At 40.1% G+C, this 11,865-nt stretch overlaps 1 long non-coding RNA gene across 2 annotated transcripts; it reads left to right on the top strand.

The window, feature by feature from the left end:
* The first annotated feature begins 4,171 nt into the window (after positions 1-4,171).
* LOC127387120 (uncharacterized) lies at positions 4,172-11,627 on the top strand. Of its 2 annotated transcripts, none has more exons than XR_007890054.1 (6): positions 4,172-4,352; positions 5,573-5,723; positions 7,109-7,211; positions 9,372-9,524; positions 9,969-10,029; positions 11,527-11,627. It is a non-coding gene; the product is annotated as an uncharacterized LOC127387120 (long non-coding RNA). The 2 variants fall into 2 exon arrangements; XR_007890055.1 differs by having other exon boundaries at positions 11,443-11,627.
* Positions 11,628-11,865: the final 238 nt, after the last annotated feature.

Here is an 11,865-nt window from a genome sequence, read left to right as displayed (position 1 = left end):
AGATTAGGGCATCTCTATACCAAGTTTGAGAGCTCTGTGAAGTAGTAATGACTTTGTAGTAGAGCACATGATCATATGCACCAACTTATTCTTCTCTGACATTTTAGGAGGGAGAAAGCAGATTTTAGATTTTCTAGTTTGGCAGTCGTACATTTTGTATTGAGATGTATTGGTTTGATTCCAGACTTCACAGAACCCAAACCTAACACCTGTGAATATTTTTCCAGCTAGTGTATGTTGCTTATTTAGCAAGGAAACATGAAATGTATCCCATGATCATATAATAAATACGTATTAAATTATTTTTCCTATAACAAGGTACTTGACCCCTTAAGAGACTAGTGGTTGTTGAAAAGTTAGAGGTGGTCAGGCCAAGAGTTGTAAAGAGCTTTTGGAGAGAAATGCTAAACCAATGTGTATGGAGGGTACAACTATTTAGCACAACTTGCCCTTACTGGAAGCACCAGATTGTTATTTGATTGCATCTGTGTCCTGCTTATTTTCCTCATTTATGTTAAACAAAAGCTCTCTCAGAGGAGATCATTACTCTTCTTCAGTTAAAATTTAAGATTATATATTTTAAGATAGAATCTAAAATGCATGTTCAGGTTTCTTAACACCGATTTCTCTCCAGCTCATCTCACATAAACCAGAAGGCTTTTCTATATCCACAGAGTAGATTTTGTGTGATGAGTCACAGAATCAAAACCCATGATCTACTTGAATGGCTTCAAAGGTGGAGACTGAACAGCATCGAACAAAATAACTTCAGATGCATGTGAATAACTTGAAGATTTTTCTCATAGAATTTAGAGCTACTTTAATTCTTCACAATCTTCACTTTTCAGTTGTGCTTCAGTTTCAAAATCAAGCTTGTTTCAATAATGTTTGTGGTTTTGTTTGTATTTACAGAAATTCATGGGAACAGGTTTTTGCTCACAGAAGTTTTTACAGAAAAGCCTGTGCCTTGTATGAGCCCAGGCCTGACCAACAATACTGCAGAGACTCCACAAATCATTCTTTTCAAAACATTTCAGATCTTCAGTCAAGACACAAAAGCAATTCCTTGGGATTGGATGAGCAAGTTATCAAAAGAAAGTAAACACTCTGGATTGCTACAATGAAATTATGTCTTTAAATTTTTTCACCCCATCTTTCAGAGAAAGCAGGCTAGGTTTTCTCATGTTTTGGTATTAGGAAGAAAGGCTAATTTATTCTTGATTAAGATAGGCAAAAAAGAAGTTGTTGAGCTCTGGTACTAATACAACAATAGTTATACAATAGGGAATAGGATTATAACACTGAATATTGTTCACTTATCTTTGACATGAACAAAACTTTTGTAGTCTGATAACACACTTGTTTCCTTGCTCAGAAGTTAGTATGGCAAGTGTTCATACTGGATCTTAAACTGTGCTGGAAAGCTCAAGAGAATGTCAACATTTGCAGCATAAAACTGTCTTCTCTTTGATCAATTCAAGCTTTCCATCACTCTAGGTGGTCCTAACTAATAAGGAACTATGATGCTCTTCACTACTTGATTCCAGGAGCCATGCAACAGACCACATGCAACTAGTGCTTGCCATTATTGTTTTAGTCAAATACCAACACTTATCTGCAGATTTATGATCCTGTCAGTGAATCGGTTCCTTTTAATTAGATATTTATAAACTATGTTGCTATATGTAAAGGAACCAAAATTTCTCTTTTAAGGATTTAAACATTCCTCATCTTTTTATTTGGGATCTTTTTTCCTTCAAGGCAAAAAGAAATGTGCAAATATTTTAGGATATGAAATACATGTTACTTAGCAGGAGTGCTGCTCTGGAGTTCCATACAAATACGTACTGTCAAAATTAGAGATCTTTTCTATATGAAGCTCTTTCTGTAAGATTCTGATTTTACAAGTGTGACATGCCTGTGCAAGGCCCACACGGTCAGCATTTGATCCCATATCTCTGCTTCAGTAGCCCTGCATTTAAAAAGTCTGCTGAATTTGAGATTATTGAGAATGAAGAAGTTGCAAAGGGGAAGTGACAGATGACCAAGAGGTACATAATTGAGCTCTGTAAAAACCTTAGACCCCTCTTGCTTAGATTATAGGACAATTTGATTTGTTGATCTCATAATTTGGAAAATGTATGTTTGTGATGGGATCATGGTGAGGTGTGTAAATTCAAGAAAGCCCTTTTGAGTCATAATTCCTACTTTAGAGGTTTATGGTAACCCCCTCTCCCCAGATCTTGTGTAGGCTGTACATTGTGTCATGATTTCCCCATTACAACCATGTAATGATTTGTGATGTACATCAGTTCCTGCTGTAGGGTCTGCAGTACCAAAGGTTGATCCTAACCTTACTGCCAGTTCAGTTATTAGATGGGGATACTTTATTAGGCTGGATTATGTAATTAGGTCTTTCTGTTGCTCTGAATGTCTTATGCAGAATGGCAGCAATCTGAAGCACTGAACACTAATTTTCAGCACCAGTTATTTGAATATATGTTTTTTTTTTTTTTTTTAAGTTAACCTTTATAGTTTAATTGCCATGCAGTCCTTTAATTCTACACATTCCTCAGACTTTGGGCTAAAACCCCCTGGTAATTATATACTAATGGAACATAGAAATCTGAGACTTTGTTTTCCTTCCATTTTAATATATAGGTGTAGATTTTAAATAATTATGAAAGAAATAAAAGAAGGGAGATGTCTGCCATAAGACAGGAATAACACAATGGATTTGCTCTGAGCTGCTTGGAATAATTTAAAAACAATGACTTAAAAATCAGATAGTTGGTGAGGGCTATAATTTACACTACAGAGGTGATAAAGCCATTTGTGTTCATATTTACAAAAAAAAAGCATTAAACTAAAGTGATTTTTGATTTTTTTTTTTCTTCCCACCCAGGAGAAATGTGAAACTCAATTTTATCCCCAATTGGTAAGGTGGTAATTTGTTTGACAAATTTTTGGAATCTCAGCATGTTTGAGGTATCCTTGGTGTATCAACACCTTCATGCTGAATGAAGGATGCCTTTAATGTGTAAACATTTAGTACATATCCTATATCTCATTAGCCAAGAACAATACAAACCACACACAGGCAGAAGGGTCAGAAGCAAGGTCCAGTCAAAGAGAAAACCTTTTATGTTCTAATTAAATGAGCAAACATTTGGAATACATGTTATTTGCAAATATTTTATCAAGAAATACACTTGAAATTCACAGCCTAACTTGTGTCCTAAAGGCCTGATGACTCTAATATCAAATGGTGCATCCTGAATCACAGTGCCATGTTGTAACGCTGATGTCTGAAAATTCTTCTCACTGCACGCAATATCACAAAATGTTAAGACTAGTAGAAGAAAAGGAGTTAACAAAACCCCAGAGGTATACTTTTCCAAATTATTTCTGTTGTTACACTAAACTCTGGTGAGTTATATGTAGCTATAGAAATTTAGCTTCATTGACTCTTTTTTGAAAATAAAAACAGTTATAGGGAAAATGAAATACTTTCCTAGGGAAATAACATCTCCATTTGAATAAAAGGTAGCACCTCCAGCTTCATTTCATTCTGTAAGTATAGAAACATCAAATAGAAGCCAAGGCAGTGAAAAATAGATACTTTAAAGAAAAGCTGGTAGAAATGTATGCAGTGGCATTGAGCTGTGGCTTGTGTGGAGACCGGGGGGCTGAGGCTGAGGGTTTTTTGCTAAATGTCTTCTAATGGGACTTTTCTATTTGTGAGATGAGGAAAGCGATGGCTCTGAATGAGGAACCGGAAGATGTGGTCACACACTCTTGGTTAGCACTGACACTTTCCTAATTTGGGCTGGGATTATGCTGTTTCCCTTTGAAAAAAAAGCTTTCCAGATTGAGACAAGTGTCACGCTCAAGTACAACAGGACTGAAAACTAGAGTTTTTGTTCATTTGTGTTTCTGGTTGTTACCTTTAATCTCCTTCAGGCATTAATGTACTTCAGACATTTGATGCCATTGATTATTGATTATAAGATGCAGAAAGGGGAACAAAGGGCAAACAAAACCTGCAATTTAAACGTAGTCTGCCTGTGTTCTGATGCTGCACAGAAGAGACTAGAGAATCTCTTTTCATTACTATTTATCCACATTACACTAAATCAGCCTAATGTTACTTGTCAGTTCAGTTGCAATAGTGCCCTCGTCCTGTGTATGGGTTCATTCCTTCTTTCTGCTTTGGTTTTCCAGAAGTTGATCCCTTTGAACTGCTGAAACCTGATGCCTTGCAATCAATAGTCTGTAAAACAGTAAGATCAGCAGTGTGAAGATTCAGATTTTCTGCCTCTAAATGCAGACTGCTGTGCTGGGCCACTGAGGTGAGTCTGACCTAAGCTGATTGTTGGAGAGAAGAACAGAGTGGGAGGAAAGGGATTAAAAATACCTGGAGACAGGTCGAGCTGTTAATACAGTATCTGTCCACTTCACGTAAATAGCTAGGGGAAATATGGCTGCATAAACTTACAATAGATGTGACTGACAAATGTAATTTTCCTGTTAAAGATTAAATCACTTACAGACCCTGTGACTGGAATTATAAGCCCCATATTCTATACTTCAACCTTGCAAAATGATCAAGAACATTTACAAGCCTAGGCATAAGATCAGCTTTTCCAATGAAGGTGATCAGGAGTCTAGGTTCTTTTATTGTTTTGCCTTTTTTTTGTTGTTGTTTTAGTATGCATATTTTTTTAATAATAATTCTATTATCTTTATTCTGGGCAAATAGAAATTTGCAAGACTTGCACAAATGGCAGAACTGTTTTAGGATGACATGCTTTGACATGAAATGCAAGTTTGGATCCAGTTCCTAAGAGGAACTAAATCCAGGCTTCTCAGCTGTATCCCAAAATAAGGCTGGCAGTAGCAGCTCTGAACAATTTGGGTGACTTGTTACAGATCCACACATTGCATGGGGTGTACAGAAACTGGCATTGCACTTACCCTAGAGTCTAGCGAGCCCACCTCTGAGTGCATCGATGCTGGATTACACCGACTCCAGTTTGATGCCCCTGAATGCAACAGGACCTCACAATGGCTCAATTGCACGCAAGTTTATGTTGCATTCTCAAAAGAAAACAAATATAAGGATCAGACAGTCAATCAATGAAATGAAGCAAAGGGAGAGTTCTTCCTCCAATTTTGACAAACTGGCACAAGTATGACCCTGAGGGGTGCTGAGGTATTCTGAAATCATACAGACAGTTATGTTTCTGCTATTCTCCATCTAAATAAGAGACAATGTATCTGTGACAGGAAAAATAAAATATGTATTTGCCTAATGTGTGAGGAGGGCTGGGATGACAGTAGCAAGGAGTGCCTGGGGTCAGTGGGTGAGTGGCAGAGCTGTGTGGGGACAGTCATATGTGGCCAGCTCACAGCACTGCCCAAGCCATGGGTTAGAAGGCAGGGTCAGATATTCAGTCAAGAACTTGCACAGAGCATTTACCCCTTAGAAAAAAAGAAAAGAAAGAGAGTGCTTTTTTGACTAAAAGACTGAAGTATCTTTTGTAGTCTGAGTCTGTCATCTCATTAACAGCTTGTCCAGTGAATGATTGCTAAAGTGATTACAGGAGTGTTGTGGCAAGTTGTCCAAGTTCACAAGATAAACCCCGAGCGAACTGGCCACAGCAGCTGGGTGACCTGTCTCTGTGCCTGGCTGATGAAAACTTTCTGGATTAGTTAGCTGTGTAAGTATTCGTGATCAGGAAGTTGCTGTAGGCTTTATGTAAGTTCATTGTGTTGGTTTCAAATTCATGTTCCTACTACAAAATTGATTAATTAAGTACTGCTAAATATTTCCCTTGTATTAGTGTCTGGAGCTCAAATCAGAAAAGCTGCAAGAATTAGCCCATCCTAACAAGGTTCAGTTCTTGCCTGAAATTAATTTGCATCAATTGTAAGAAAACTTAAGGTAATGAGTTTTTCCCATTGAGAGTGACCAAAACAGATCACAGGAAGAAGCACAACAAATAAGCAAAGAAAGAAAGAAAAAACTAGGAGGACAGAGCAGGTATGTGAGCATATTTTTCATGGACATTTTGACTTTCTTGCTATACTCATTTTCTTTAAGTCACACAGTTTCCTGTCATACAGTTTCATGTCACAGTAGCAAAAATCTTTATGGGAATAAAATTCTGTCTCTGACAATAGGGACAAGTATTTACCTATTTAACTTCAGTTAAGTGCCTGTACTGAAATCAGTGGGAGTTAGAGGAAATTAAATATACTTGCAGATCTTGTGATTGTTCTCTTCAAACACAATTTTTCAAATCCACAGATAAAATTTTGGTTTTGTTAGAGCAGTGATCATAGAGTGTTTGTCTGCCCCTAATTGATAGGAGCAAATATTCATTTCAGATCTGAACCCAGCCCTCAGATGCCTCCACATTTATTGTTGCAGATATTTAAAAGATTTGTTGGGTATGTGCAGAATTGTGAAATCAAGCCTGGATCTTTGGAATTGCTCATTGGCTATAAGTGTGTTGAAGGTGGAGCACTTGTTTTCCTCTGGCTCATTTTTAGTTTTGGGATTCCAGTAGACAGTGCTAAAGCAAACCCCTCAATGCTGATACCTCCTACACCCCCTTTTGCAGCTTCGCTTTCTAAATGTTGTGAAAGCAGATCAAACAGCACAATGTGATCTGCAAACAAGTATACAATAGATGAGCCACAATAATTGTTCAGGTTTTTAGTGATTAGCATAGATAATTAGTGAGCCACATTTTAAAATGAAAATATAAAGATGTAGGAAAACATAAATTACGACCTTTGCTTCTATGAAGCATTTTCCCCTAAATGTTAATGCCTGAACAAAGCCACAGAATTTCGTTTCCCTGTGTTTCATTAAGAGTGTTTTCCTGCATAGTTTTGTGGATCAGCTGTAGTTAAGACAAAAATCACATTTCTCCCAGATCCATATTTCACTGCTGTGCTGCTGGGATAGTCTGGAAAAGCCCCCTACTGTTTCTGGGCATGTTACATTGAAGCACTGATGGTGCAAGTTCAGGTGGGCAAGTACTTGCAGTGCTGCTGCTGCAGACTTTCTGACTGCTCCATCTGCTTCCCCTGCCAGGTTCCAGCCAGCCTCTTGAGGTGCAAGGGAATGTCATAGCACTGGACCTGTTGTGCTGCCCAGACTCAGAGCAACACTGCAGAAGCCATTGGTCTGCTCCTGGGTATGTCTCCTTGCTTTTCCATCTCTAGTCTCCTTTTCCTTTCCTGCTATATAGGGACACGCATATATATTCCCAAACCATCAGCCTTAGCAGTATTACTCTCTTTTCCGAGATTAAGAAAACGTGTTCATGGTTTACGAAAGCTTCAGCTGATTTAGAGCACAGCAATTCATTGTCTCGGCCACACAGCCAAGAGTATACCTCCTGGGCAGTTCCCTCCCCACCCCTGAGAAGTTTCCAAGGTGCAGAGGGTAATTTTCAAGGCTAGCATCTCTCTAAGGCATTTGAAGGTCAAGCCCAAGTGGTTTGTGGAAATTCTTCATACTCTGAAATCAAGTTATTCCAAAACTGGTATCTCCTGATAAGGAAACAATGTGTTGGATGTGGAGATAACAGATTTCTGAATAAGTAATTGGCCTACTGGGTTTGTCCTTGGGACCAAGCATGATGACCTTTGCACTCCTGGATAGTGGGTCTTAGGCACAGCCTTTTTACCAAAGAAACCATAATCAGCAAAAAAAATCCAATCCAAACTTCTTGTCGACATAAAATAAGGTAACCTGGCAACTCAGGCAGAGCCAAACTAATGTTGAACAGATTTTAATGATTTTAAGTGAGTTCAAACTGAAACTTCATGTGTGTCAACAGTACTCAAAGTACAGGATTTTGTTTCAGGTTTTCTAAGGGGAAATGTGAACAGAACTTAGGAAGTAAACCAGAACTTGACAGCTGGGCACTCATGCGAGTTTTATACTAGGTGTTAGCTTTTCCTTAGGCACCTAAATGAAATAAGGGACAGATAAAGGATTCGCCACCCAGAGCTCCTCATGACACTGTAGACAGACTTTCAAACCTCTAGAATTTCAGAACATTTTGAAAAACATTGCTAATGGCCTTTGAAGCCCAAATGGGAGCTTGGTAAACAGGGAGTCTGTGAGTACCATACAGCCTCCCTGTTCTGTGCTGGTGCCCTGCAGCACAGAGGAACAGTTCTGGTTTCTCAGGGACTGCATTTGATTGTTAAATTTATTTCTCACAGGAGCCTTTCCCTCTTTTTCCAGTCTATTTAAAAATGACAGGCAGAACCAAAATCCCTTTCTATTAAAAGAAATAAAAAAGGGAGATGAACTCCCAGCAAACAAACAAAAAAAGTCTGAAATTTTTACTTCAAAAGCATGACAGTATTTTACCAGCAAGGGCTGAATTCATTAATGATGCCTTATTTGTGCTGCTACCCTTAAGAGTTTTTCACTGCTCAAAAATGTTTTAAAGAGCCATGTGCTGTGAAATAGCTCTGCCCACAAGTGAAGCTTTGCATTAATTTTCAAAACAATCAGTTCTTGCATGTGGAAGCTATACAAGTTTATGAAGGTCCATCAGTCTTCAAAGACAAATAAAAAATAGCAGGCTTCCTTATTCTAGACCACTTTCCTATTCACTGTCTGCTTTCACGTTTCCTTTTCTTAGTCCTCCAGCAGCAGCCACCATGGTCATGTTCTGGACTAGCAGGCACAGACAGGCACTCATACATATTAATGAATAGCCTCAAAAATGAAGATCAGTACCTTAGGACTCCCCTATATATTACTCTCAAATTGTTTTTTGTTTCTCCTTATCTTCCTTTCTTGCTTTTCCCTTTCCTTCCTACCTATCTTCTCTGCCAGCATTTTGTAATTGCTCTGATATTTTGAATCCAGGGTTAACTGCACTCCCAGACTGCTTTCATTTTCATTGCCTATTGACAGTGAGCTCTGGCTCTGCTTTTTGTGTTGCTGGACCCAAAGGCAGAAGCTCGACATTTGAACAGTGCGGGACCCAGCTAATCTCCATGAAGTTACTCTGAAGTCAGTCTGGCCTAACTAGATCCAGAATTAGACCTTTAGACACACAACTTCGGATGAGCTTAACTACCTCAGCATCTCAGGGAAGCATTTAAGTAAGTTTTCCTGACTCAGGCACACAAGTATTACACAGCTACTGAGGTCAGTAATGTGAAAAGGCAGGAAGCAAGACACCATGAATGCAATGTTGGCAGCGTAGTTAACATCACTTCCATGATAAAGGCTGTGTACACTAACAGGCTGGCAAGTACATCCATTTTTGTCCCCAACATTTTTACAGCTTTCCAGTATGCTGTTTACAGTTGTGGTCTTCATACAGAGGCAAGCTGCAAAACCACGGAAAAAATGCTTTCTCGGGATAAAAATCAAGAACAGAGTTAAAACTGATGTGGATGGAGATGTTGTCACAGCCTGATGCAGCGGGTTTCCCAGGATCCTACCCCTTAAACGTGGTGAGACGAAAGACTTTCTGGTAAGTAGCCCTACACGTGGCTGGCAAAGGCTCAGCTCCAAGATTCTGGGATTTTTCAGGACGATGTGTGGTAGCAGATAGTATTCAAGTGAAGATACCAAGTAGTAAATTCCGAGGAAGTGGTTTTTCCTCTTCTAGAGCAGAAGATCCAAGGGGCAGGATAAACCCCTGCTCATAGCCTCTGAGATCCGAGCGGCAGGCATTCCCGGCGGCGGGGAAAAGCGGGAGTTAATGCCTGGGAAAGAGCCGGCGGGGGGGCGCCGTGGCCCCGCCTCGCGCGCCACCTAGCGGGCAGCGCGTGCCCGGCCCCCCGCGGCGCCGGGCGGGGGGAGGCAGCCAGAGCGTGAAACACCCACCGCTAATTGTGGTCCTGCTTTTGTTCTGCCCGCTGGTTTTCCCTTTACTATCTCTGCGTCATGTAAGACTCCATGTGCTTTCCACCAGGTCCTCTGTGTGGAGTATCTTAATTAACTGCGTAATTGGAAGAACAGAATTGGGTCCTAAGGTAAAACACACTCCCCCCCATCCCCCCCCCCCCCCAACTGTTGCTTATTTCGTTTTAACTGTATTTCCTATAGTCACATTTGTTACATTATTACGAGGCCCTGATACTCTGACATTAAATAGCAATACAAAATTAAAGTATTATTTTTTAATCTCTTATTGCTCACTTGTACCACCTTGATAAAGATACTGGAAGTGGGAGGAATGGAGGATGCATTTCTAAAGATAGGCTTTATAACTTGAAAATTATAGTTTCCTAAAATACAGAGCTGATCTCTGGAAAACCAAGGAAAATAACAAACTACACTGCATCTCTGTTGTTAAACTGCTGCTGTCAGTCAGTGTAGTCCCACCATCTAACAAGAATGTTTTGACATGCAATCTTGTACACAGTTCAATAATAGTTACTTAACAGGAATTTGAAACGCTGGAAATATTTCTTTTTCCACTCCCCTAGCATCATGAAAATTTCTGTGAGATACAAGTCCCGTTGTAAAGGGCACCCTGTCAGTGGCAGCAGTCTCCAGAGCAACTCTGTAAATTGTGTTGTACAGAGCAGTCATGTACAATACAACTGTCATATTTCATAATAACCAGCTTATCACCAGGGACAGAAGGCTTTAGTTTCTTACAAAAAATCCTGTCTGACCAGACAGTGCTTGTGATTGGAAATTTAGGGTCTCCCTGTTGCCTTTGCTGGTTAAGCTCTGTTCAGGCTCCAGACTTAGCAGAAGAGGTGAAGGTTTACTTGGGGCCAGAATAGAGCTACTGGGTGCCAAGCTTTTGCTTAGCCCCACAGGCATGAACAGCATCCAGCAGAAGCAGATTCCAACACAGCCGTTGCATCCACAACTTTGTTACCAGCTCCAGAAGGGGAATGAGACCACAACAGCCTGCACAGGCACTCCAGTGTCTTCACAAAGCAGCTGGGCTGTGCACTGGAGTTCTGCTGAGCCAGGCTCTGCACCTCGCTCCTGCTTCCAACAGTCATGCAGGGATGTGGTTTCCTCTGCAAGTGGAAGAGATCTGTAAATGATTTGAAGGTTCAGAGTTCAGAGGTGGTTTGGAAAAACACCCGTCGGGCTGCAATGCTGTCTGGTGAGATAGGGTGTCTCTGGGTATTTCTGGCATCTTGCCTCCTGACTGAAGTCAGGAAAACTCAAAGAAAGAAAAAATATGGAAAAAAATACATCCAGACACTTCCCAACTTGGAAACTAGTTTCCAAAGACACAAATCAGTTCTTGTTTTACCCACCCATCCCTCTTTGAACTAGAAAATAGTAAGTGCAGTTTCCTTTAAAGTATCAGATAAGCAGCATAAATAGCCATGCAAGAATCGGAGATATGACTAATTCCTATTCATTAGACCTGTGCAACATAAATAACTTCTTGTTTCACTACTCATTAATTACAGTGAGATGCCTACAGCTCTGTCACATGCATCCAGGTCTGCTTCCATGCTGTCTCCTTCCAATAAATACATGTCATCATTCTGCAGACTGGTACCAATGAGAGGAAATGTGAAAGGCTCTGTACCACAGGCACCTCCCCACCTCCGCAGCTCTGGGTCCTGGGGATTTAAGAAGAGAAAACAGACTCCGGGGGTAAGATCCAACCACTAATTTTGTTACTGGCATATCATCTTATGTCTGAGGTACAATTCCCAGATGGTTTTCCTGAGCCATCAGATTGCAAATACTTCTGGGGAGTTTTATAATTCACCTCAGCAGCATATGTAAACATGACTTAATGGATGTCTTTAATGCTGTCTTCCTGCTTCCAGGATTTTCACTGGGTCACTGCATCAGTGTTGGAGCTTTCCCTGGGGCTGTGCACA

The sequence above is a fragment of the Apus apus genome, chromosome 7 (genome assembly GCF_020740795.1).
Source record: "Apus apus isolate bApuApu2 chromosome 7, bApuApu2.pri.cur, whole genome shotgun sequence".
Taxonomy (NCBI): Eukaryota; Metazoa; Chordata; class Aves; order Apodiformes; family Apodidae; genus Apus; species Apus apus.
Note: the sequence above shows the minus strand (reverse complement) of the source record. Positions and strands in the feature narration are given on the sequence as shown.